Raw genomic sequence first — 26,678 nt, forward strand, 5'->3', positions numbered from 1 at the left:
TACTCTGGAGGGGGGGGGGGGGGGGAACAGCATATACACTCGTGCTTCAGACGTAACACAGACCTATGATAAGCTAGTTACTGCAGTGAAATGCCCCATGCTCTAATCTATGTTTTTTTTTTCCTCCTATTGCAGTAAACTGTCACCTCGTTTTGGAAGCGATAAAGAATTGTTACAGTCTACAACGCCATATTTCACACCCACTCCCTCCCCTCCAGAATTTCTTACAACTTGACACTACATGCCTTTTCATATTTATCTTATCGGCTTCTTGCCAGCTTATCTGAGTCGTTATTCTGCTGCTACTCTGAAGATAAATATGTAACGTAAATACTAATATTTATCGATGATGAACATCCAATGTCTCTATTCACTCAGCTCCACCATTCGAAATACGGTGAAAGTGAGAGACATAAAAGCGCTTATGACTGATATGCAATATTTAGCAGTAACTGCCAAAGTGTGGCGACTTCCATCAGTCATCTGACGGTTAAACTCAAATGTTTCGCAGGATTCCTGTAGCTGATTTCGTTGTGGTCGTTTTCCATTAAAATAGAAGAAGAGGAAAAGCATCTGACCTTAAACATATATTTGTGGTGGAATGTGAATTTTAGTATTTACGTTACGTCTTCATCTTCAGAGCAATAGCACAATAACCACCCAAAAACACTGACAACAAAAGCCGGTTAAGGTAGGTATGAAAAGGCATGCAGTGTCAAACTTTGAGGAACATCCATGGTTGTTGGGGATGGGAGGGGAGGGAGTGGGTGTGAATTACGCTATGGTAGACTGTAACAATTGTTTATCGCTTCCAAAACGAGGAGGCAGCACACTGCAAAAGAAGAAAAAAGGAAACAAGAAAAAACATACACTGCCAGAAAGACGCGAGCATATAGCATTTCACTGCCGTTAACTGGCATATTATGGGTCTGTGATATGTGGGATGTAGCAGGGTGCGGATGCCGTTCATCCACTGCTGAGAAACTCTTTCGTGAAGCGAAAATAAATCTGAGCTATAATCCAAAGTCGTAGTAGTTCGACATCATGAATCAGCAGCGTATGGATAGACTCTGAAAATTCTAGAATCGTTTCCCCATCTATGCCGTCGTATCACATCCTGACAATTTTCATTTAAGTATTGTAGCGGGATAGAGGCGTCGTTCATAAATGATACCACAAGGGACTCACGGTATATCTCTGTCTTAAGCATAATACGAGCTGAAAAGCTCTTCAACATGGGTGCTCTTCGCTTTCACTGACAAAACATTAACAATGGTTGCACATTAACCATTATAAGTAGATGCTTGGCATTCATTCAGTATTTATAGGGTTAATGACAGTTTTGCTTCGTGTTGACTTACTCTAGACATTACTGTCTACATTTTTCATTCCTTATTCCACATTCTGATTACAACCGTTTCTCCTTTCATCTTAGCAGCAGCTCGAATCCAGCTACACTGCACATATACGCTGGCATCAATTTGTAAATTTTTACACAATTTTTTGAAGCCGCTGTTGTGATTGGTGCCAGAATGTGGTGTATTAACACCAAGTGTAATGGGTGGGTGCCAGGAGGTGCCGTATTAAAACTCGGCGAGAACTTCCCAAATGATTTATTCATTTCCACTATAGTGCTTCGTTCACCTTGGTCCGCGTCACAGACCCAGTAATGCTGAGGCGACCTGTGCAACGCAACACTGTGTCATGCCGGCCTTGTTCGCCAGCTGCAGAGTTCCGACTCAGTGGTCACCATCCCCATTAACTTCGCTATGCTCTGCTGGGAGCCGTAGGCTGGCCCCACAGCTGCTTCTTCCTTGGCTGGTGTACCTGGGAATGTGGCGGCAACGACTGCCCCACGATCCGGTCTCCGAATCTGCGGCCCTTGGAATGGAAGTTTCCGGCGTATGTTGGGAGGCGAGACGACTGCCCATGGTAGCGAGCCAAAGAGTGCCCCACCTTGGCTGGCTGTGGACTCCGCATCGGCCTCAGAGGGTCGAACCAACGACCCGCAGTGAACTGTGACGCTGTCGCCACATCTGTTCCTGCGTGTAGACCGGCGGAGTGACACCCCCTACCATCCAGGAGAGCTGCCACACTTGAATGAATCTCGTTAGAAAAAAAACACCTAATTATACTCGGCTGCACGCTTCTGTTTCGTTAACGCATCGCTCGATTCACTTACGCCCCACACCCCAGTTGCACCAGTGGACTCCTTCTCCCTATAGCTTGCACCATGCGAACCGCTGTGTTTACACTTTTCAACGGTTCGACGGCCCTGTGGCCTCGATTTCACTTCGCAACCACTGGTCAGCGTAACTTACTGCAATCCGGCTCGCACCTGGCTGTAACTTGTGCTCAGAATATCACACAAAACTAACTTTCCCTATCCTAAATCGTGGTGCCGCTACACCGCCTTTGTGCTAATTCTCGGTTTGGAACGAAACGTTACTCGTAGATTACGAAGCCTCTACGTGGATGTTCACGTTTTACAATGAAATATGAGCTTTCCTTTCAGTTGAGTTCTGCTTCAGGGAAGATGCATATTACAGAATTTTCAGAAAAACATTTTCAAATTCTCTAACGATCAAAAGGCGTGTTACTTTCTGATAACGTATGCAGTATAACCACTCGAGATGATCCGAACACGTGGATCGCATTTGGTGATGTAGCTTTTCGATTTTCAATGTGCTCACGACATAAAAACTGAAATAATTGTGACAGATACTGATTTATGACTTTTAATCTGCAGTCGGAGCATCTGAGTATAAGTTGTAACTACGCTGTAGTTCAGAAACGCGAAAAAAATTCATTGACTTATACTTTTGGTATTCAGGCCCTCATTCGCCATGTCTATCGGAAACAAGAGTTGCTTACTTCTGCGCCAGGCTTCAGTACGTATGGTGAAACGAATTCTTTCCGCTGGTAGTATAACTGAAACTTGGCAGCAACTTAGAATATGTGTGCGTGTGTGTGTGTGTGTGTGTGTGTGTGTGTGTGTGTGTGTGTGTGTGTGTGTGTGTGTGAATTCCTAAGGGACCAAAACTGCTGAGGTCATCGGTCCCTAGACTTGCATATTACTTAAACTAACTTATGCTATGAACACGACACACACCCATGCTGGAGGGAGAACTCGAACCTCGAACCTTATGCGGGAGGGGCCGCGCAATCCGTGACATGGCGCCTGTAACCACGAAGCCACTCTCCGCTGCCGTAGAATACATTTGTCAACTGTTTGACTGCCGAGTTACTTCCAGGATCACATATAAATGTGCTGACAGATTCACTTCTTATCTCTTTGTTTGTTTCATTGAATAATCTGGGTTGTTTTCCTTAAAGGAGTGACATAGCTACTTTCGTACAATTAGGAACAGATAAACACAACGACGTTTCAGCGGCGCTGATGTGACGTGTTTGCTTCTGAAGCAAGTACTGCTTTCGATCAGGGTTTCAACGCCAGTAAAGGAAAGAATTTTTAGCCCTTTCGAGACAGAACTACAGGCAGTAAGATCCTAAATCAATAAATTAATTATAACTACTAATTGCCAAAGGTTCATAGTGTTATAGTTTGAAAGCGGACAGAAAATAAACACAGACCAGAATAATAATATCTAATTCATTTGTGTTGTAATAGGCACGCTCGTCTTACAGTATTTTCAGTTTTATTAAATTCGACTTACCTCGTAAGGTTAGCGGGGCCACCTGAATTACAGTCCTTAGTTGTTTAGAACGATGGCCAGCTTCGTTTGACTTGGCAATAGGGAGGGTTTCGTAGGGCACAACATCCTTCTTGAGCCACCAACTGCAAAATATTACGTTCACAACACCCTTTGTTCGAGGAAATGTCTTTTCTTACGGCTCAACATGAAGAGGTCATAGGTACACACCAGTAACACCACTGCATACGAATTCTCTGTGAGAAAAATGACGTTCAAACTAAAATGCAGTAATAGTCTCACGAGTTTGCTTCCGTGCCCATCCCCTGCAGCAAGCACAAAAATATTTGTTTTGGAAATAAAATACGCCTTCTCATACAGCACTGCACTTTATTTCTCCCAGAAGCTTATAGCCTTTTTCTTATTAAGTCACAATCATTGGGCTCTACAATGATACAGTTTTGTTTTCATATGTGTTGTTTGCGGATTACAACATAAAAAATGGTTCAAATGGCTCTGAGCACTATGGGACTTAACATTTGAGGTCATCAGTCCCCTAGAACTTACAACTAGTTAAACATAGCTAACCTAAGGACCACACACACCCATGCACAAGGCAGGATTCGAACCTGCGCCCGTAGCAATCGCGCCGTTCCGGACTGAAGCGCCTGGAACCGCTCGGCCACCGAGGGCCGGCGATTACAACATAGTTCACATGTTATTTCTTATGTAAATAAGTGGTTCCTTATAGTAGTTCGACAGTTGAAACTGCAAAAAAACTGCAAGTAATCACTTACATACATAAAACACGAGACGTGAATTGTTTTACAATCGGAAAATGACACATATCAAAACAAAATTGTATCATTGCATATCCCACTGATGAAGCCTTAAAGTGAAAAATTGCGGATCACGTCTTGGGGAAATAAAACACAAAGCAGCAAGAGAAGGCGTTTTTTATTTATAGCACAAGTGTTGTAGTAATTGTCGCTCCCTTTGAATAATTTGTGTTGTTTCGAGTTATGGGCTGTTGTACTTCTACACACGACGTCTGTACCTTGTCTGTTGAGTGCAAACGGGGACTACGCTTAATGGCCGCCGTTCTTCACCTATGTCTGTTATAGAGACTTCGTGAATGTATAAAATGAACCATCACAGGAGGAAAGACGTTCCAGGAAACAGTAAAACCCTTTCAGAATAACGAAGCATGCTGGAAGTTCACAAAATCCTTTGCCAGATGCACTCGGTCCACACACAGTGCAAGTGTTCCGAGATACTTGCTACCTTAACACCTCTGTTGAATCCAGAGCAAACAATATGTGACAAATGTTAAACTCTTTTTCTCTTGAAACTCTATTTTACAACTCTTGAACAAAGTTCATAAGATATGAGCATGCAAGTTCCAGTACATAACTGCAAGACGAAAGAAATTCAAATTAGAAAGCGACAATTGATCAACACAATAATAGCGCCGAGTTGACCTGGTCGTATGCCGCCTGAAGACGTTGGCGAGTGGCTAACTATTCCATCACAATGATTGAACTTCACGGCACCACCATATCTCTCCACAACAGAACAGCATATTTCCGTAGTTGCCATCTTTAAACATACAGCATCTGTAACAATAGATAAGTGAATGTCCACAATAACGTCTGAAAATACTTCTACTTTTTCCTGTAATCACATCTTGATTTCAATCGCCTTAGATCGTACAAAGTTACGGTAAAATCCGAACATAATTCTTTCTTTCCTTTGATAATTTGAAATACTCATATCTATCACAAAACAATATGGTGAGGCGCACAAGTAGCTAACAGCTCAGACTAAACCTGATACGCGGTAACATGCATCGTTGTTTACATCGGAAGAATGTCCGGCTCCACCATACGTGCGCCCCACTCAGTGGCTGCCTCGCAAATAGAACTGTAATTACTTATTTGTATAAAAAACGAGACTTGAGCGAAACGTAACACATATTAGAACGAAACTGTGTCGCCGTTCACCCCACTGATGATGCTTTATAGTGAAAAAAGGATTCAAATGGTTCAAATGGCTCTGAGCACCATGCGACTTAACTTCTGAGGTCATCAGTCGCCTAGAACTTAGAACTAATTAAACATAACTAACCTAAGGACATCACACACATCCATAACCGAGGCAGGATTCGAACCTGCGACAGTAGCGGTCGCTCGGTTCCAGACTGAAGCGCCTAGAACCGCATGGACACTCCGGCCGGCAAAGTGAAAAAAGGGGTAAGCACGTCAAAGAGAGAGAGAGAGAAAGAGAGAGAGAGAGAGAGAGAGAGAGAGAGAGAGAGAGACAATACATGCAAGCAAGAAAGGTCGTTTTTTATTCATAAACCAAGTGTTGCAGTTACAGTCGCTCCCTTTGATTTTTGTTGCGTTCAGTTACAGGCTGTTGTACTCCTACACCTGACATCTCATCCTACTGTATCGTGTGCAGTTGGCGTAATACTTTTAAATGGTCGTGGTTGATCACGTACGTCAGTTACTAAGACTTCCTGAATGTGGAAAATGTGTCATGGCAGAAGGACAGACTTCTCTTGAAAGATGCATGCTGGAAGTTCATAAAATCCTTTCTTGATATGTTTTTCCCGAAAGCACTCGCTCCACCCGCAGTTCGTTCGAGCTGCATTCCTGCCTTCACACCTCTGTTAAACCCAAAACAAACAATATGTTTTTTCCGATTGCGACTCTGTTATATAAGCCTAGAACAACGTTCATAAGATTCGAGCAGGCAAAATCCAGTACGTAACTGCATGATGAAAGAACTTCAAATCAGAAAGTGATAGTTGGCAAACACAATCATAGCGGCACGTTGTCCTGGCCGTACGACGCCTGAGAAAATTGGCGAGTGGCGTGCGGCTGGTAGCCGGTTGCCAGGGGCAGCTCGAGGGCGACGAAATCCGCTAGCGTACACTTGCTCTTGACACAGCCACGAACTGTGGTGGAATTGTTGCGGAGACTTCCGGGGGTGGTTTAGAAAGTGAAGGGAATTATTTTTGAGCTGCATCACACTGACTACTTTCGCAGTCAACCAAAAGGCGATTATAAAGGAAGGCGGAATGGAGTGGATTTGATCTCGTGACTTGGTGGTCACATTGTGCGACGTTTACCACTAGACCACACACAGTTACAGCCTCTTCCGCATTCTACAGTGTTGCCACACGATGCATATCACCGTATTTAGAATTCTGAGGGGGCTAGCGACTTTATTGGCCACCTTAAGTGAAAGACTCGGACTTAGCCTCCGTGGCGCTCGGCCGACGACAATTTTTTTTATCTAAGACTGTACCTCCCCATCACGACATAGAGAACGTCATAGCAATAACTCCCCTCCCTCCATTTACCTCCATTTACCTGTCTGTCATGTCCTACCTATCACATACTCTCCCACTACAAAAGCAACGCATGAGTATCTGTCCTTTTCCACGTCCCTTCATTCAGTTGTAACTCAAATGCCACCACATCTACCACAGCTGCATGCGTCGCAGGCGAACAGGCAACAATAGCAACATACGAAGTCTTAGTCAACGCTTCCACGAGCCTCAACGCACCAACAGACGTCAGTCCCGCTCAAACACCGGCACAACTTCCAGGTAAGCCGCTACAAAGGCATATCCCGTCATCCCCCATCCCACAATCAACTTTTCCTCCGACATCTCTCCCACACAAGTCTGTGAGCCGTGTGCGGCTCGCGTTGATGCCGTTCATAGCTAGGCATCTTGTAATAGCGATAGTGACGTCTCGTTTTCTTAGTGTGTTCACTGGCTCCACTGCATTTGCTTCCCTTGTCTCTCCGTGAGTGCCAGCAGCAGCGCTTATCGACAGCGCTGCCTCTAATTTGAGTTGCCATCCTGTCACGTGAGTACAATTATTTGCTGCCTGTCTCACCTTACCTTATGTTTGAGTTACCTTCCCAGGCTGATCCTTGAAACACTTGGTGAGAACCGCTTGTCCTGATTCCTTAGATGGTGATGTTTGCTTTAAGGATATTTGTATTTTCTAATTATTGTTGGTGTGGCCTTCAGCGAAGCAATAATGTCACTTCTTTCATAATAAGGGATTCAGCCGTGTTAAGTTTTTTTTTTCTTAAAAAGAAGCAAACTTGTGTTAAAAGCAAGGTATTTGTTGAGATTGGTGCTATTTGGAATTGTTTTCCTGACTTCTAATTCAGGCCTACAGTCGTTTGTTATTTGAAATTGTTTGTGGCTCCGCAAATACCAGCGAGTATGAAACATTAGCTTCGCTGACTGCCGTGCGTGCAGTCCTGAGTTCCTCAGCCTCCCGCGAATCGTGGAGAGCCGCTGTTGAACGAATTCAAGGTTGTAAACGGGAGAAACGCCTTCGTGCCATATGAAGTGCCCATCTTCATATAGCATTCGCACTGACGGAAGCATCGTATTTTCCAATACGAGGGTGGACTGCTCGCTGTCGAGAGTTCTTCCTATCCTGTGAAGAATTCCTGCTCCTCTCACAGAAATGCATCCCCAGCAGGAAACGCATAGCAGACCACTTTTTCTGGTCATGGTTACATATCTGCGTCGATGACGAGTCTCTTGCGTTCTGTAAACGACTCTTGGACCTCCGTTATTGGTGGAAAACACCTTCTAGTTAGTGAAACTGACGTTTCCAACGACGCACTGAAATGGAGCTCCGCAAATGCCAGCCAGTATAAAACATTACCTTCACTGACTGAATTACAGCGGACTGTCGTGCGTGCAGTCCGGAGTTCTCAGTCTTCGGCGAATCGTGTCGCTGACTGGGGAAGTTGGTATGCAATTGCTTCGCATTCAGAAAGGGGTTGTCTCGCTCTTACACATTAGCTCCCTGTCCTCCTGCTTTTAGCTCACTCTCCTCCTGTCCGATCGAGGAGCTTTGTTGGTAGTGCATCTTTCAGATCCGCCACCATCTCGTTGCAGTGGTATGTAGCACGGCATACCTTCTGCCAGCTTCTCTGATAGAACATCTACCTTCTTTAACAAGGGCGACGACTCTTCTCGAGTCGGTCTCTCCCTGTGAGGCATTGCAACAGACTTCCTGATGTGTATTTCCGCTTGCCGCCTTATACTGATGCTAGGAGATGTAGTAAACATATTTACGTCAGAAATAGCACCAGAGGCAGACCCATACACAACGACCGTGCTGGTCCGTCCCAAGCAGCGGGGAATGGGTTTCGGGGGGGAGGGGGGTTGCTGTTGGTCCGCCGCCATAGTCTCAGTCCCCTCGGCACCAGGCTGTAGCTGGCCGGCCAGCACAGTCAGCCGGGCAGCCTGGCTGGCCCGTAGCTGGCGAGCCGCCGCCAGTACAGACCCTAGCCGCAAAGCCACGCTCACCCCTTGAAGGATCAAACGAGTCATCCAACCTACCCAACTCTATAGTATAAAACTAACGCAGCAAGAGCTGTTTTGCTATAACTTGAGCCACCACGTTTACTTTCGATGTTTCTTTGCGTACCTACCACAAAACATTTCAGCTAGTTACCAATCGCAATTGCCTCAAGACTTATACCAAGCCATTTAAGCGCATTGTAAAAGTAAAAAGTTTTGGTGGAAGTCTTATCAATTGATTGTGTGTATATAGTACATTATTCACATTTTAAGCAGTTATAAAGTGTACTCATTGTCTCTGAAGCAATAACTGCTTGACGAAGGAAATTACGTTTTGCTGAGACACTTCATTTGCATCGCAATAATACACGGTTACTCTGTAATTCACAGAGTTCACAGAAAAGCTTCAATTTCTCGACGTTCCACTCACTTACGATGCTCGAGAGAAAAGAACACCAAGGTATTTATGTGAGACTTCTAATGTCTGCTATGCTATTGCAGTTGTAATTTCATACTTTGTACGACGATGGCAACAAAATATGTTTGTTTTTGGAGGAGAAAGATGGTAGTTGAAATGTCGAGGAAATAATGTATCTCAGTGCTAAAGCGTTTCTTTTATTATTGCGTCCCCAACTCTTCCCCCTTCCCCCCCCCCCCCTCAAGAAAAAAAAAGAAAAACATATGTGACACTCTCTCCAATAATTCGCTTTATTACAAAATCAACTAACTTCTTTGAACGTTTTCGATGAACTCTGTCAGTCCGTCAGGTGAAGATCGCACAGGACTCAGCTGTATTCCGGAAGAGATAGAACAAACATAGTGGTGGCACTATCCGTAGTAGATTTTGTCAATATTCCAACGTATGTTTCACTTTCGCCATAACATGTGATGTACCCCAGTTGCGTTGTTTGTATTTGTAACTCATAGGACTCTCGTTAGTTCTATAGCCCTCAGATTTGTTTTACTTGTCGGCTTTTCGAAGGTTGACGAAACCTTCTGAGTAATATTGTGGAGAAACTCACATTTTTTATTGTTTATGGTCAATTGTTATATTTTGCACCGTGAAAATGAAGCTTCAAAGTCATTAACCAGTTCGGCTTGCTCTTCTGGGGACTTTTTCAGACTGTAGCGTTACCTGCCACAATCCGAAGGGAAATGTTGTGATTGTCTAATAACCCGTCAGCTACTACGGATTGTGACCTTTCAGACAGGAAATCATGAGTCAAGTCACACAGCTGAGACGGTAGTCCACAGGAAAGCAATGTGGTTGCAAGCCGCTTATGAGGAATGACATCAAAAGCCTTTTCGGAACTCCGTAAATAGGGAATCAACTTGAGAGGCCCTGCACGGAATACATGGTGTAGATAAAGTGTCTGCTGTATCTGACAATAGTGATGCTTTGCAAATAGATGCTGGTTTGCTGTCAATAGGTATTTGTTAGCGATGGAACAAAGTGTTTGTTCATTCATCCTGCAACATGTCGATGTCGATGAAATGGATTTGTAACTCACTAATTTACGTATATTATCTATCGTACATATTACAGTGGTCCGTGCAATTTTCCATTCTTCTCTCTCACCATAAATTCTAGAATATTCCTCATGATATTGTAGGAAAAGTAATTAAGCCGCTGTATCGTTGATATATAAGATGCATCCCTAAATTGTTAGCCTGGAGAAATATAATATTCTTATTACAACTATTACAGAAATTTTCCATTCTTCTCTCTGACCATAAATTCTAGAATATTCCTCATGATATTGTAGGAAAAGTAATTAAGCCGCTGTATCGTTGATATATAAGATGCATCGCTAAATTGTTAGCCTGGAGAAATATAATATTCTTATTACAACTATGACTGGATCATCACAACTTACTGAAACCTGTATGGTTGCGCTGTGATAGTTGTGTTAGTTACTGGAATGTCAGAATTAGCTTAAAAGATTCACCTGACATATTCGTGCAACACCAATTAAAGACTCTGAATGAATTCCACTTTGGTGTGTCATCAACGTATCATATAAATGTTTATAGACACGGAAGATTACTTTCACACAGTAATTACAACTACTCTCGTTGTCAACATTATCACATTATCACGTTATCAGTATCAGCAATTACAAGGGTAATGGGAAGGTGATGAGAGCTGCAGTTGACCTCTTGTTCCTTAAAAATATCTACACATTGTAAAGAGTAAGAGGCAGCAGCTCTCAGTTCCCATCTTGCGCGAGAGTAATATCTTACCGTCACCATGACAGAGCTACAAACGGCAATAACGAATCCAGAACGACATCTTTAGAAATTTCGTCATCCTAAGACGTCTCGCTACGTTCAATAAACAGCAGATTTAGAGGTAACAAACATAAAATACTGCGGCATGGGTAATGAAACTACACAAGTCAGTTAATGCAATCGTATCGCTGACTACTCTCTTAATTATGTTTCATTCAGCAACTATTCTCACAGCCACATTGTCGTATTTACGTCGTAGTCCGCTAAAACTACATGAATATTACAAAAGATTCAGGTTTAATTAAGATAACGATACATTGTATGGTTTCTCGTTACGTTATTGAACAAAATAGACACCAACATCAGAGAAATTGCCAACTATATGTTCTACCTCGATACCAAAAGGTGTCTTATGATGTGCAGCTAGTTTTTAGATCTATGCTTGTAGAAACATGCTGGCTCTGAGTTAAGCCACGTTTCAAGCGCAATCCCCAAAACGAAGTAAATAAAGACAGTCAATAGAAAACAAATCTATCTTGGCGGTTGATCGATCAGGGACGAGAAAGGTAAACACATGCGTGTGCCAGATTAGAAGCCGTACGGTAGGTGTGTATGCCTACCAAGCTCCTTGGTGCCATCTGCAAGGTAGCATTTGTTATTCTGCAACTGCAAGACATCTCATTAGTTAGTAACAAATGTCAGCTGCGAAGAACACATTTCTGTGAAGCAGGTCGTAACACAAGGAGCCTTCTTTGTGCTACCACAAATATTTTGTGGATATATACAGGCCATCGTTTGAGATAATATTTATTGTGGCTTTCCCGCTATTTTCTCCTTATCAAGTTATGATACGATACTGGAACTGATTTAGCTTCGCGGTGACATCTTTAAATCTATTACAGCAAATTCCAGGACCAGTCCTCTGAAAGGGCACAGACGACTTCGTTCCCCATTTGCTCCAGTTCGAGATTCTTCTTCCTCCTTAATCTCGTTTCCACTGACACGTTGTACTATAATCACCATTCCTTTTTATTGACGTCAGTATGACTATTAAAGGCAAGTGTCGCACGAAGATTAATTGGTCGTCACATTAGGCAGTTATCAGATACACTGTCATTGGCCATAGTAGTAAATTGAAGAACAGAATGTGGTGCTTAATTTATCTCAGAAGGATCGTACTTTAAAACATACAACTTGACTTTCTCGATTGTTCTCAGCCCATACAGGGCACAGGAGATTCGAATTACCGCCACAGTTTTCACACTTTCATGAAACACAAACTGAACACAATGCCACAGATGTTAGACTTTACCCCGTTTTAGACTCCGCTTTCTAATACATAAATAACGCTCCTGATAACGTTAAATATGAGTATTACTCAACTTGCCCTAGCAAGACCTGTACTACAGACTTCAACAAAATAACAGCGTAGTTAAATACGCACGTAACTACATGTCATACAAAATAGCCATAGAACATGCTGAAACATAGTATTACATCGTGTGCAACGTTATATAATGTATATATTATAGTCCAGAAATGTCCACTGGAGGTCATAGGCTCTATGCACAATGCGTCGCGATCACCTGGGCGGACACTGGTCTGCATCAAGCGGCCGCTGGCTGATGGCATTGAAACTGATCGTCCGATGTCAGGCACCCATTACCCGTTTCACAAATATGTTTCGAGGATATTTTTATATTACTGGCTCGTTAGAAAATGAACGAAACCGTCTCTGACCTTCTGTCGACTGATGATCTTAGCAGGCACACGGTACACTGCTGAAAGGAGAAAGAAGTATGGGTAAGTTTGATAGCCTAGCTTCGCTTTCGCGCAGCGTGACTTTGACTGCTAGACATTGAACAGGTTATTCATAACACCAGCTCAAGTGGAATTCGACACTTCCCGTGCCGTGTGCTGCATACCTCATTATGAGAAAAAAAATTATGTTAACGCATATGAAATTCCGTGGTTGTCTGAGTGAGGCTAGCTTGTAATGGCTAAGGTGTCGGTTCGATTCCCGCTGAGGGGCTACCAGTTTTTAACAGCCAAAAGCGTAGTGTCTTCACCTCCAGTAACCCAAGTAAATAACGCAGAACTGTGATATGGTTTCAACTCAGCGTTAAACACGTGAACTCACTACTAACTGGGACGGAAATGGCTTGGTTTTGGCTGTCAGAGACGGCAGTCGCTGTAACTCTAGTAGGATTTTTTATGCTAGTAATGTTATTTTAGTTGACAAACTGATGTTCATGTAACGTCATTTCTGATTGGAAGCGACACAGATAATCTTGATAACCGACTCTGATTCGAGCTCTGAATCCCATTTTTCTCTGAACTTGATCCCTTAGAGACGATACAGTGACATCATTTCGTTGTTTCCTCACGATGCCAAACTTCTCCAGGTCCGTACGAATGGAGTGATCCTAACGACCAGTTAAAGGGAATTTGATAATTGACACGTGTGGGGACACCAACGATGATACGTGAGAGGTTGGAGTTCCAGGCAGTACAGAACTATTCATTGCGTTACATGTAGCTGACATATTCGGATATAACTACTGCTGAAGAAACAATAAATGCTTCATGTCTATACGTAGCTGTAAGAAAATAGCGAAAGGTGCCGGGTTCAAATCCCTGCCAGACAAAAATCGTTTCTATCGTCATTTCAGGCTCAAGTATCATACTGTTGGTTAACATATTTACTGTGTTACACCTGATAGTGCTTAGTTCATAATTCATATAGGTACTGAGCTCTACTCCCTGTCTATCACTGCCGGCCGAAGTGGCCGTGTGGTTCTAGGCGCTGCAGTTTGGAACCGCGAGACCGCTACGGTCGCAGGTTCGAATCCTGCCTCGGGCATGGATGTGTGTGATGTCCTTAGGTTAGTTAGGTTTAACTAGTTCTAAGTTCTAGGGGACTAATGACCTCAGAAGTTGAGTCCCATAGTGCTCAGAGCCAAGCCTGTCTATCACTGCAACTTTACTCCATGGTCTTTCACAGTTGTGCGTTGTACTTCATTACATACCTTTCATGGTTACATCTCAGGGGCAACATAAGCTTAACGTTGTTCCTTGTGCAGTGCTAAATGTATTGTCATTTATTTCCGAACTGGTGCACATCTGGCATCTCGCTACTGGTGAAGAAACAGTGTTTCATATCCCTTCGTATCTATCGTCACTTCAGGTTACAATATCACGCTGTTGTGAGCATAGTTAATATCTGACATCTGATGATGCTTATTTAACAATTCATATAGGTACTGGGTTCTAATCCCTGTTCATCGCTACAACTCTGGGCTCTACTCCGTGTCCAACATTAAAACTTTACTCTATTGTTTTTCACACTTGTGTGTTGCACTTTATTACATATTTCTCTTGTTCACTTCTCAGGGATAATATAACCTTTATGGGGTTTCCCGTGCAGTGATAAACGTATAGTCATTTATTTCTAGGTTCGGACATTCATCCTTGTAAACGGATACTGGTAAACACTTCGATATTTTACATCTCTTTATGCCTAGTCGAGTATGGATCTGATACGCAATGTTTGTTTAGTTAACAGTGCGTTCAAATTCGTATCATGAACAACAACTCGTCACGTCATTCAATGAGTATGGTAAGATTTAGTGTCACTTTTTGTAATGAAGTTTAATTTACGAGTTTTAGGGTCTGTCTCATCTTTAATAATTTGTTTTCTAATATTTATTGTATGACAGTATTGCTTTACTTCTGGACTCATTGCGATGATGAGCCGTGTTGTCTAGTAGTCTCTAGTGGTATTCATTGTGTGAGGTCAAACGAGTGTACTGCTGAGGTTTTAGAGGACCTGCAACGCAGTTATGCTATGTTGGATGCATAAATTCAGATTCGTCCCACACGTTGGACTGCAGCAATGACCCACATCTTATGTTGCCGAGTATTTCTGTTGCATATTTCTCGCTTTTCCCTGTAGTGTACCACTATTTTTCTCATAATTTCGAACAATTTCCATCATTTTACATAGGCTAACACTTTTTCGATGTGGGCAAATCCTGTGAACAAATCTTGATTTGTTTTCAGTCTTGCACAATGTCGGAATTAGCTCTCTGGCACCTTTACCTCTCCTAAAGCCAGACTGATCGTTATGTACACTACTCAGGTTTTGTTTTCCATTGTTCTGTATATTATTCTTGTCAGCAAACTTAATCGAGCAAGATGGCACAGTGCTTAGCACACTGGACTCGCATTCGCGAGGATGACGGTTCACACCCACGTTTGGCCATCCTGATTTAGGTTTTCCGTGATTTCCCTAAATAGCTTCATGCAAATACCAGGGTGGTTCATTTGAATGGGCACGGTCGACTTCCTTCTCTATCCTTCCCTAATCCAATGGGACCGATGTCCTCGCTGATTGGTCCTTTCCCCCGAATCAACCAAAAAACTTCGATACATGAGATGTTGAGCTGATTGTGCGATAATTCTAACATTTGTCTGCTCTCGCTTTGTAAGGAATTTTGTGGATGATGATTTTCCAAAATTCAGATGGTATATCACTTCTCATACATTCTGCACAGCAAGATCAATAGTTGTTTTGTTCTCACTCCCCAATGATTTTAGAAATTCAGCTATCTGTCCATTCTGCCTTACACTATCGTAAGACCTATAAACCTCTATTTGCCAAATTCCAAAGTGGCTTGTAACTGTATTCCTGAAAATTTTTGTATTTCATTTTTTCATCGATTAACTGAAGTAGTTCTTGTCTTACCCACAGTTTCTTCCCAGTTATCTTGTCTGTAAATAGCTTTTTCATCCCAATATCTGTGACTGGTCTTTTTAAGGTGTCCAGTTCTCTTTGCTGAACTGTGTCCTGAGCTATTTCTTGTCGCAGAATCTATAGCGACAGATAGCATCTAGCGTATCTCTTCATTCCTTAGTACTTCGATATCATGCTTTTTGGTGTACTCTTTCATAACCACTCTATTAAACTTCAGCCTAACTTTATCACAAATTCATCACAACTAGATTGTGATCTGAGTCTATATCTATTCCTGGGTACGCCTGACAGTTTAGTATCTGATTTCGGTATCCCTGCTTGACAATCATGTAATTTAACTTCCTCCTCTTGTGATTTATGAAGAGAGTATTCGTTGTTACTAGCTGAAATTTATTACAGAATTCAGTTATTCTTTCTCTTCTCTCATTACTAATAGCAAGGCCATAATCTACTGTAACTTTTCTTTAATCTTTTCCCTACAACTGCTTTCCTATCATCCATGACTACTAGATTTTCGTCTACTTGTACGTACTGAATTATCAGTTCAGTATCTGCATCTTCGTCTTGAAACGTCGATGTCTATACCCGAATTACTGTTATCGATGTTGGTTACCTGTCGATTCTGATGAGAATAACCCTATCACTGAACTGTTCACAGTAGGCCACTCTCTCCTCTACTTCTGTATTCATTACGAATCCTATTCCCGTTATATCATTCTCTGCTGCTGTCGGTATTTCCCTATACTCATCTGACCAGAAATCCTAGTCTACTTTTCATTTCTCTTCTTTGAGCCCCACTATATCTAGATTAAGCATCAACATTTCCCTTTTCAGATTCTGTAGTTTCCCTAACATTTTCAAATTTCTACATTCCACGTCCGACTCTGACAACGTTATCCTTTTGTCGGTTTTTTAATATTTTTATCGTGATCACCTCCCTCTTGGCAGTCCCCTCCCGGATATCCGATTGGAGGCTAGTCTGGAATCTTACGCCAAAGGACAGATCATCATATCACTTTTCCAATTACATGCCATATGTCCTCTGGATACACATTACGTCTCTTTAATGCAGTGGCTTTTAGAGACAGTTTCAAATCCCAAGGGTAAAATGGTTCAAATGGCTCTGAGCACTATGGGACTTAACGTCTGAGGTCATTACTCCTCTAGAACTTAGAACTACTTAAACCTAACTAACCTAAGGACATCACACACACCCATGCCCGAGGCAGGATTTCAACCTGCGACCGTAGCGGTCACGCGGTTCCAGACTGTAGCGCCTAGAACCGCTCGGCCACCCCGGCCGGCCATCCCAAGGGTAGGAGAGTGCCCTGAATCTCTGTCCTCTCCTCTGCCCTCTTTAACAAGGCCGTTTGCATGATGAGGGTGACTTCTTATGCCAGAGGTCTTCGGCCGACATTGTCCTCAAAGAGCGCCAGTAGACGTGAACGTTAAATGTGTTAGAGAATTCGACTAATAACTTAAGTCAGCGATACTGGCCTCAGATTTTTCCCACCTGTTCTACGAAATTGTTTGAAAACGGGAATGACCAGCACTTTTTCCTGTTGCTAGGTATCAGGCGTTGTTGCTGTGACATACGATAACTCCCGTCTAGGTTGTTCTGCACAGTGTATAGACGTAAAGTGAAGTACTCCAGAGAAATAATTGGGAAGACCATAAGGTAAAGAAATTGACCATGACGATGTTAACTACAGGACTCTATACAGAATACAACACAACATCACATACGCTCCATTTACCTACGGCAGCCGTATTTCGTCCTGGAGCTGGCATGAATGTTTCCGAATAGGGAAAACAAAACGCTAGGGTAACGAAATACTGGGGTTAAGAGGAGAACTCAGCAGGCTTAAGAACTACATAGTAAAGTACAGCTCTAAGCGGGATATAACAACTACAATCAGGAGGAAGGATAGTACTTATTTCTACTCTGTTCATATGCCAATATCATATGAGAAGGAAATTTTTAGTATTCGTGACTTAAATGTACGATATCGAAAACGATTCATCTCGGTATTCATTTTAGGCACTCATATTACAATAGAAGAATACTGACAACTAGAAAGGCGACAATTACGTGGCAATAAACCCCGATTTCACTGAAACCAGAGTTAATTTTCCACTAAAATGAGAGAATAGTACTCCTAGCTCCGACAGACATACTTACTGCACAAGGTTAGTCATTCATATGAACTGCAGAAGATAGTTAGTGGTAGACATTTTGGTCGAAGAAGAAGAATATATAGATTTTAACTGACATGAGCAACACATTGGAGAAACACTTTAATCCGGTTATAACTGTTCATAATGATGATTGCCCGACTCAGTATTTGCGGTACTCCATAATCCATTGACAGAAGTGATCTCTGGGATGAAATTCGTTTGGCGCCATCGCTAATGAGAAGACAATCGCTAATGATAAGGCAGAGGTTACTGGTCTCCACCAGCGCCCTTCATATTGTGTTGTAACAGGAATTCTATTCACAGACATTGAATAACATCAGGAGGGCTGTTGCTGAAGTGTAGGGCAGGCTTGAGCAATAACGTCTCTAACGCTCTATTTGCCGCGACCCCAGGAGGATGTTACAGTGCGCAGAATGCAGCAAATCTGTAGTTGATTTTAATTTTAAAGATGAACAAGTACATAACATTTCGGAAAAACACCCGGAAACCGCCAAGGAGTCGAAATGTACGAAATGGGTCGACACGTAAAAATAAATGAATATTATGACCATATACATAGCTTCAAACGTCGGTAGACAGGCTGGTGATAGTCTGCATCGAACGGAAAGTTAGAATTTATAGGTAGCCGACTACCGCTGGGTGAAAGGCCAGTTGAAACGTAAGGACTCAAGTACTTCTGATGTATATTCTTTGCATTAGTTAGCATGTACTATTGTATCTGTTGTATCCATGAATTATTGCTCCTGCAAGACTTACTGCATTTTCCGGTTTTCTTATTCAAGTTTTTCAAATACGGTAAATAATTCGTTAATACGTCTACCAACAAATTTATAAGTTCACTTGTAGCAATATGATATCACGATATTTCAAAACGGAATCTACAGATGGTTTATTTTCTCTACTGTTACGTATTGTAGGTTAAGAAAAAATGTGCACTACAGTTTGTACACAGATTTTGCATTTTTTTTAAACATCCACTGGTCCATATTAACGTTTCACATTAGCTGAGACACTGCATTAATTCTCTGGTTAGTAGACAGACAAAACTGTTAATGAGGATTAGTTAAAATACCCGAATATGTACGACTTTTATCAATAATAATAACTAGGTGTAGCTTATTTGTATATATATTATAATTTCATTCATTACATAGATTCCGTAGTATATCCCATCAGTCCAGAAGCTTGCGAGACAGCATTAGCAAGGAACTGAATATGGTGGTTTTAATGCATCCGTTGATCTACATAGTCTCCCCACACTTGAGTACGATAAACCTTACGTTCATTAACCATATGAAATCGTCAGAAGTCTTTCTTTGGGATGGTGTTCATCTTGCGTGTCATATTGGCTTGAATGTAGGTTATGTCGTAAAATGATGAGTATTCTTGTGAGATTTGCACTTTGTCTTTTTCATAATACTACGTCTCGCCGTCCATGATACTTATTTCTACAAAATAATCGTCCGTGTTCTGCATTCAAATCGACTAGCGGCAGACGTCCGCGTGTCTTTGTTTTTCTTCAGGAGTCAATGGATGCGTAGCAAACTTTGCACACAATTACGTCTGCTTCAAATCATTCTGTAGAATGTCTTAGAAATTTGATTTAGAGACGCTGAGTCATAGCGATTTGTGGCAAAATAACGTTGACATACTCCGATCGCACGTCCACTTCTGACACTCTCTTCACAACTGACTGATCGAAAGTACATTTGTTGTTTACTGTTCGAACTGCCACCATAATACCTGCACTAGCGTCGCTTATAAGTTATGAAGACAATTAGCTTCGGAACTTTTTGGACAAACAGCTTACATTTATTAAAATCTAATTAATCATTCTACAAACCAGATTAAGTTCATATTGTGAAATTCTGAGGAAATTTCGACAGACATTTATCAGAACAGAGTTAACGTTAGAAATAAATCTGTAAGGTGCGTCCACTCATTCTTTAATATACGTTATATCACACTTTTTGAGTGAAATCGTTACGTTCCGCGTTTTTAAATTTATTGAGTGCATGTGTACTTTCACTTTCTTCGGAAGTCTTCACAGTCCACCTTTAGTTCTATGTTGTAGACATGAAATATAGATAATCGATTCAACTGTGAGCTGCCTCCAAGATGTAAGAGATTTATTTCATTTTTATCCTTTTTTTCTCGCTGCATGACGATGTTGGAAGAACTCTTGGAGCGGCACTTCGATGTAGTAGACGAGGAAATTAACTACACTGTCCAGAAACGTGTGTGAAATCTTGTGGGACTTAACTGCTAAGGTCATCAGTCCCTAAGCTTACACATTATTTAAGCAGTCCATGATTGCAGCCCCTTAGATCGCTCGGCTAATTCCGCGCGGCAACTACACTGTCCAATCACATTAATGAGACCGCCAGTCAAAAGCCGGAATACCCGTATTTTGCAGCGTTGACTGTTGCAAGATGTGCAGGAATAGAGGCAAAGAGGTTCTCAAAAGTAAATGTCAGGTATATGGAGCCATGTCGACTCCATTACCGTGGCCAGCTGCGCTGGTTCCTCGGATGAGGCCAGATGGCGCGAACAACCCCATCGACGTGGTCCCAGAGATTCTAGATTAGGTTTAAACCCGGGGAGGGTGGCGTACAGAGGAGAACGGTAAACTAATCCTGCTGCTCTTCGAACCGCGCACCTACAATACGAGCTGTCTGACATGTTACGTCGTGCCGATGGATACCATCGTGCCGAGCAATTACAAACTGCAAGTAGGGATGGATATGGTTCCCAAGGATAGCCATTGGGCCTACCAGAACGGTGAGATCACCCAGGGAAGTCTTTTGGCCATGACCTTTCCGAAGATCGTTGCAGGGTTTGCCTTCAGTAATTTCTTACCGTACAAGCCAACGACCGTCAGTCCGATGGAGCATAAAACGTGATTTATCAGGAAAGGCCATCTATCACCAATCACTCTACGTCCAGTGTTGGTATCTGGTATAGGCGTGGAAATTCCAGTCTTCGTCGCCAATGAACAGCAGTCAGCTTGGGTGCGTGAAGTACGCGCCTGCTGCAGAGGCCTATACGCAGCAACTTACGCTGTACGGTTATTCAGGAGAAACTGTTGGTAGCCTCTTGACACATCTGGGTGGTCAGTTACTTATGTTGCACCTGTATTCGCCCGTACATATTTCCGCAACCGTCATTTACCGCCGTCATCTATAGCTCGTGGCGCACAACAGTTGCCCCGGCACCGGTTTCGGATACCGCCATTTAGCCATGCCCGGTATACTTTAACCACAGAGGCACGCGAACAGTTCAAGAACTCAGCCGTTTCGGAAATGCTTCTATCTTTCGCCCGAAAAACAAAGATCATGCTCTTTTCGACGTTATATAAATCGCACGGTTTCCGCCTGTGGGAAGGTATTGCACGTTGCGTCGAACATAGGCGGTGATCACATTAATGTGACTGGACTGTATATGTAAACAACAACAGCACTCGCTATGGTAGCAGTCGCTTCAAAACTCTTGTTTGGTAAAAACAAGGTTTGCTCTGAACAAAAAACGTTTGTATCAATGACAACTCCTACGGAAAATCATTGATGTTCAACTCATACACGCGTTTGTCTCCACATCTACCTTCATTTGAGACTATGCTGACATGCACGTGCTCGTCAGAAGAAGGTTAGACTCGGATTCACTCTCTTTCTTCTTTTCTTAGCAATAACGATTCAAAGTAACAACACGGTAGCAAAATTTCATCATGTAATCCACATTACAGAGACGTCCAACATTGTCATCTCTGCAGCACGTTGAATTTTTACAGCCTCAGTTGTGTATGAACCTGCAGGCGTTTAGTAATTTTATGCAACAAGGTACTCGTGCCATTAATAAAGGCCATTGACTTTATTAGTATGAAGGACGACACAGCCCTGTAACGAAATTGTTAATTTTAGCCTATAATGACATAGTGGAACACAGGCGTAAATCGTAATACCAAGAAAGTAAATAAATAAAATATATCCAAAGTTACAGCTAGAAGCAGGAAATGACGCCATTTAAAGAAAACGTCGGTCATCAGTGTGACCAGTTTGTACTGGAATTCGGGTAATTATGTCATTGGTGTTTTAAAATACGTCTCTTATTACAAACGATCATAACTGTAGAAACAGAAGAGTGATAGAGTTTTGGATTTACAGTTGCATAAGACATACACGGTGAAAAGCATTTAAACCGACAAACTCTGGGAGGCTGTAGAGGACATCAAAACAAATATTTGTCCCTAACGTCATTTTTTCCTATGAGGAGTATTTAAAGCGGTAGAGGAAAATTTGTTAAACCAACAAAAATGTCCAGAGGGGACATATCTGGGGATCGATCAGGCCATAGTACCGAACCACCTCTGCCAATCCACGTTTCTGGGAACCGTCGGTTCGGGAATTGACGCACACGACGACTGAAATGTGCCGGCGACCCGTCATGTTGGAATCACATGCGTTATCTCGTAGGGAGCGGGACGTTTTCCAGCAATTCTGGCAATGCTCTGGAGAGAAAATTGTAATAGTGCCTGTCATTTAATGGCCTAGGTAGCATATACGGCCCAGTTAAACAGTCTCCAACAACACCGACCCACACATTAACAAAGAACCGCACTTGATGAGCTCTAGTAACTGTGGCATGTGGGTTATCCTCACTCCAAACATGCGAATTGTGCATGTTGAAGACTCCATCACGCCCGAACGTTGCTCCATCGGTAAACAACACAGAGGATGGAAATGTAGGATGCATTTCACAGTGTCCCAGGTACCACAGCGAAAACTTTGCTCTTGGTGGATAATCAACTGGTTCCAGGTTGTGGACACGCTGTAAGTGAAATCGACGTAACAATTGCTCCCGAAGGACTGTTCTTACATTCGTCTGATTCGTCCCCATGTTACGTGCAATTGCACGAGTGCTGATTGAAGGATCCAGCTTGTAATGGTCGCCTAGTCGTTGATATAGCTAATTGCTGTAATCGCACTATTTCACTCCCATTTACGGAGCTTGTTAGCACTTGATGTTAGGTTGGCACCATTAAAATGCGTTGTAGTAATCGCTGCTGCTTGCTGGATCGCTGCTGTGTCTCGATGCTGATGCTGGCTCTAAATCTGGTTGTCTAGGGTTAAAAACATGAGGTCCCGTGTTTTTTATGTGCTTTTGATGATAAAGAACGAGCGAAACCAACAAATATGTAACCTTCAAATATTTATTATGGTGGCCATCTTAATTCCACTGTCTACCAAAGACCATGACACAACACAAAGTAGTACTTCCATTACATGATCTTTGCATTGTTTATCCACCTCAAACAATAACACACAAACACACTTTACCAGAGTGACATTCCGACTGCCCCCTCGACCCTTCTTGCTGCTTGTATTTATAACATTGTCAAAGAACTACTAAAAAGAGATATAGTTTATAAGTCACATGTACATCTGTTATCATAATTTGTGCAGATAAGTTATTAATTTGCATCGAGTGACATAATTTAACATGTTATGAAAATGACAGACAGATTTGTTGACTTGACAGAATAATTCTCTGTTACAAAAAAGGCCATTTTTTTGAAGTTTGTCAATTGACTTCTCTAATTTGCATAAATAAGTAAGTAACATGAATTATTAAGAATTACATTGGTTTTCGTCTAAAATAGGATTGATTACGTGAATACTGAGTGAAAACACTCCTAGTGAACAAATAGGTTTCACTGGGTGATTTTTATTTAAGGAGATCCAAAATACCTAAGTTGGCTACTATTTTTCGTACTTCATATTAATTATTTAAGATAAACTTAGTGTTTTTACATGATGACATTTGCTGTATCAGTGATCAAGTGATATTAACTTTTGTGTGGGTCAGTTATTCAGTATGATTTAATGGGTTGACTGTTTATGGAGACATGTTGTGCAATCATTGTTAACATACACAATAACTTTTCTATAATCATAAATACTCGTTAAACTGGTTGAATTTGGCGGGTATCACATACTTCGGTAAAGTAAAGCCTTTAATATGTTCTATTACAATACCCCCCTCGGGTAATATCATTTACAGAATGTTAATGATATTAGCCGACTAGGACAAATGTGTCAAATGCTTAAAATTTGGAAAAGTACTACTTTAATAATTTTTTTTTTGTTTTACTATGCATAATGTGTATGTATACCATGACTGTTACACCGTTTCAAAATGACTTTTTCCTGCAAATATTTTAGTTATGTTCTTTCAAATGCACTTTGTGTTATGGCTCTCAGTACGACAGCATAATAAAAATATTTAGTAATATATGAAAGTAAAAAAAAAACTTAATCTTTGCTCCCATTGAGCCACATGGAAAATGATCAAAAACAGACACAAATATATCACATGCGATCTTAAGATATATAAAAAAATATATGTAAATTATTTCAAAGCCAGCTCTCATTGAGTCACAGAATAATCAAGATAATAGAAGGAACATAAATATATTACATAGATGGACAGGTCAGATGTCCATAGGAAAATATTGCAACTATCTGCTCTTTTTGAGCCACATAAAGGAAATGAAAACAAAAAACATAATTAGAAGTATGGACATGATATATAAACACAAACACTAGAGAAGTCACATGTATGAATATAATATGCATTTTAAAAAAAAGAAAATATTTAAAAAACTTGTCTCCCATTGAGACAGTCAAGATAGTACAAGAACATATTAATACTAAAATTGGACACTTAAATTGGTCACAACATAACACAAACATCAAACTTGGTGAACATCTGATTAGCTGTAGAAAATTGTTCACAAATCTTATGCTTAAGAAAATAGTAACAAAATGATGGGTCTTGCACAACAATTTTTACATTGTCTTTTATATTTGGTGCAAGTATGTCCCATATTCAACAATACAAACAGAAAGTAATAAATGTTTGTCACCTCTTTGGGTGCATGTTTAAACTTGCCCCTTGCAAGTAAAGAAGATGTCTCCAAATTTAATATTCAATAGTGACAATAATTGTTTCTTAACTACCTTACTGGCTCTGCCTGTAGCTCCTTTCACTTTTAATCCAACAACTGGCATCTCAGTAAAATGTTGAGAATTTCTGAGCTTATCTCTAAGTCTAGAAGTGATGGCAGAAACAGGACTTCCTGTGTCTACTAACACTCTTCCTTCCCACTTGTCAATGTTTACTTTAACATATGGACAACCTAGCTCAACATCTTTGTCTATTTCAGTATTTTCAAACAATAGATCATTTTCAATTTCTTTAGTTCCTAAGTCTAATGTCTCTTTCCTACACTTAGACACATCCCTCTCTGTTTGCAAAGCATTGACATTTAAACATAAACCTTTGTTTTCATCTGTTCCTCTTAACACTGTGTTGTCACTTAACAAACTACTGTTTTCACCCCATTTTTTATAAAGTCCACTACGGATTCTTGTCCACCATGTAGGATACAAGGTTGCACTTACCTTTGCTAATTCTTTCCAAAAGGCATCTTTGTTTATACAGTTTCCATAGTTGTTCCACAAAACTTCCAAAAACTTTTCCCCTTTTTCTTGAAAACACACATTTACATTCCATCCCTTTATATTTTCTTTATTATTATTACCATTCTCATAGATTAGTGTTTCATAGTTCCCAATAGGCAATAGCTTGTCCTCAGATACACATTCCCTAGTCTGCATTTCACTTAAATTAACCTCATTATTACCCATGTTTGTCACATCACTTACCTTTACTACATAATCACTTTTCAATTCTACAAATACTTTTATTTCTTCCTCCACACTCTCATCAATAACATCACTTGATTTAGGATCATTATTTAAATGTCCCTCTATTACTTCTTCCTCCTCCTCCACAACAACCCCATCTTCAGTTTCCCCCCTATGTATCTGAATCTCAGCAATTGGGCCTTTGGCTCCATTAAACACTTCGGCATCCCCCTTCTTATCAAATAAACCCCCCAAAATAGATTCTATTTGTGGTGTGTCTGACTTGTTATTAACACCAGTATCTTTTTCGGCCCAACTAAGGAACTCTGCAATACCTTCAACTTCTGCACTTTCACTAACTACCTGTGCTTGAACACTGTTTTTATTAACTGTATCACTTTTACTCATAGTATCCCAAAACCTTTTATTAAATTCTAATTTATTCATTCTAACAACATCAGTATTTTCATGGTATTTACTCTTTACATTGTATCCTCTCCTTTTCCAGTTTCGGTTATATGTTGTCCTATCATAATATTGTCTAGCCCCAAAACTACGGACATCTAGTGGGACTGTCCACCGTTTCCCGGCTGGTTCCCTCGGTCTGTCCGTTTGTAGTTGTCGTTTTGTTCACTAGTTTCAACAAACCCCCTTCTATCTTGTTCTCTTCCCCAATACCTATTTCTATCATTCCTGTTATCTCTCCTCCATCCTCCCTCCTGTGTATTGTTTCTGAAATCATTTTCATATCTCCTATCTCCCCTATTTGGAGCATTATTTCC

Source organism: Schistocerca serialis, chromosome 4 (genome assembly GCF_023864345.2).
Source record: "Schistocerca serialis cubense isolate TAMUIC-IGC-003099 chromosome 4, iqSchSeri2.2, whole genome shotgun sequence".
Classification (NCBI taxonomy): domain Eukaryota; kingdom Metazoa; phylum Arthropoda; class Insecta; order Orthoptera; family Acrididae; genus Schistocerca; species Schistocerca serialis.